The 2,614-nt window shown below is 36.9% G+C and overlaps 1 pseudogene; it reads right to left on the reverse strand.

Annotated features, from left to right (window-relative positions):
- Positions 1–661: 661 nt before the first annotated feature.
- LOC105136081 (ATP-dependent RNA helicase dhx8-like) overlaps positions 662–2,614 on the reverse strand; it is a 5,740-nt pseudogene continuing 3,787 nt past the window's right edge.

Below are 2,614 nucleotides of genomic sequence, written 5' to 3' on the forward strand. Positions count from 1 at the left end.
ATTAGTCTCTTGTTTATGTTTTTCATTTTCTTTACTACTCTTAGTTAACTTATATTATAATTATGTTCTTATCTTGTTTATTTATGTTTTTCTTATTCATAATTTATAGGTATTGTAATGAGACGACAGGTGCAAGGAGAAGAAGAGTTCCCAGATGAAGTTCAAAGCAAAGACTATGTGAAAAGTCCATGTTGAGTTCATCCCCACTTAACAATTCAACATGCATGATTAGGCAAATGTGTGTGACTTTTTATTCATCTCGATCGACCACCATAATGACCTTTAGATGTCTTCTTATCGAGTAATATTTTTTGTTAATTCACCACCACCACTTTCAGTTCAACTCTCAACCTTACTCGTTTCTCTCATGGCAGTGCTGTAATAACAGCCCACTGTCTTTTATATTTCTCACATCTTTCCATGTACTCTCTCTTTCTCATTTTGCTCTTTAAATGATGCATCTATTTATAGGCTTCAATGATAAGCTCCTCTAGCACATTTGTCAACATTGATGGGACTAAAAGGCCATAAAACACGATACCAATTATGACATAATATATGCTTCCACTTTATACCAAATGAGTGATGAGTTGTTCCACCTATACAAAGTGAGTGGAAGTGGAGTATTTGCCACAGTAATAACAATTTTCTAACATGCCAGACAATGACACGAACAAAGTTATTCTTTGATGCCATAGTGAAATAACTTAGCATTCGACTTAGTGTAGATGAGGAACTTTGTCCAGTCACTGTTCATCTGAGAAACATATAACAAGCAATTGATAAGCACATACCTCTTCTGACTTCTCACGAGGATTATAAAAAATAGATTCCACAGAGAGCATTGAAACAGCTATCAACATTTCTTCCAAGCAGTTGAACTGACTAGCAAGGATGAGAGCTTTGGAATAAATAGGGTCTAAGGGAAGCCGAGCCATTTGATGCCCAACAGGATCCGACAACTTACAGTCATCTGTCAAAGCACCCAGCAGAAACAGCTCCTCCAACGATTTTTGAATAGCTGCCCTGTTACATTCAGCAACAAAGGATTACTGATCTGTTTAAAAAATGTAGGTCCCTTGAGACAGGACACAGGAAACAATTCTATTCAACCAGACAGCTTCAGTAATTACAAGCCAGGTAAACATCAAGAAATGAGGTCATCTACCACAGGCATGAACCAAACAAGAATATTATCTCTTACCCTCACTATACACAAATAGATGGTCAGCCAGCCTGGATTAACCCAATTATAAAATCTAACACTCAGCATCTAGACCAGCAAAACAATCAATTTGTGAAGTTTTTAACATCTTAAAAATGCAGGTATATTCCCAAATGGTTATTTATACTATACTATACAATACAAACTAATAGGTAACCTGACCTCGGGCTCTATCAGTAAATATGGGCTGAATTCAAGTTCAACTGAAGGAGACTTGAAGATGCAATAAACACCAGAAGAAGCCCCTAGGAGGAGGCTGAAGGGGATGGCATGAGAAAGTGGCTAAACTAAATCTTTATGGAAAGAAAGACATGGCCATAGTCAAGCAGAAAAACAAGCGGGGAATTTCCGTCTAGGTTAAAATCTTAATGATGGTAACTAATCTACAATCATCTGCTACTAGCAACACAGGCAGAACGAGAATGGTGCACCAAATCAATGGAACTGTGAAAAAAAATCTTTAGATTCACCTTGATGGTTTTTCCAGGAAATCAAATCCTATAATATCATCAACACCTAAAGCCTTGAGCTGCAAAATAACATTAGAGAGGTTGCACCGTTTGATCTCTGGCTTGGTTGAATCCTCAAGCTTCTCAAATTCACTCTCTGGGTAGAGTCGAAAGCACTTCCCTGGTCCTTCACGGCCTGCACGTGCATTGCAGTAACAAAATGTTTGTCAATCTTGATTATTATTGGTCAAAAATATCATTTGATGGAGATAGAGTGTGTGTGTGTGTGAAATAATGTTCAATGAAAAATAAATAAACAAAAGAAAACAAACACCTATTTCTAACCGTTTAGATAATTAATGCATTCAACCAATTCTAAGCTTCCAAACATGCAAATTCATGTAAAAGATGGCACACGTGCTAATAGAGAGGGAGGGGGGATGCTCCCAATGGCATAGGACCAAAATAAAAAATCCAAGGAGATGGTTATAACAGAGCATGGATAGTTTCATGGTCAAAATAACCATGAAAGAAAATCACTTGGATGTTATAAACAAGCTTATGTATAGGCAGGCTGGATTACAGGTAACAATTTGTTAACAGAAAGTGAATCATACAAATTTAAGAGGAATCTAGTAACTAGAACCGAATTAAATCTCGTTGAAAGTTGATCACTAAACTTAAACTGAATAGCCTTTGTATTTGTCTCTGTTTCACCCAAGCATAATTCAGCATGCCTACCTCCTTTGAAGAGCCTGGGCTTTCGATGTTGGAATAATTATCAATGATTCCATCCCTTTGACCGGATCGTAAGAACGTGCTTTTATGAATCCAGGATCTATAACATATTTGATTCCAGGTATAGTCACTGATGTCTCAGCAATATTTGTTGCCAATATCACCTACAAAGTGCTATGATTAAGAATACTGAATGATCGCA

This window comes from Populus euphratica, unplaced genomic scaffold, assembly GCF_000495115.2.
Source record: "Populus euphratica unplaced genomic scaffold, PopEup_1.0 scaffold156.1, whole genome shotgun sequence".
Classification (NCBI taxonomy): domain Eukaryota; kingdom Viridiplantae; phylum Streptophyta; class Magnoliopsida; order Malpighiales; family Salicaceae; genus Populus; species Populus euphratica.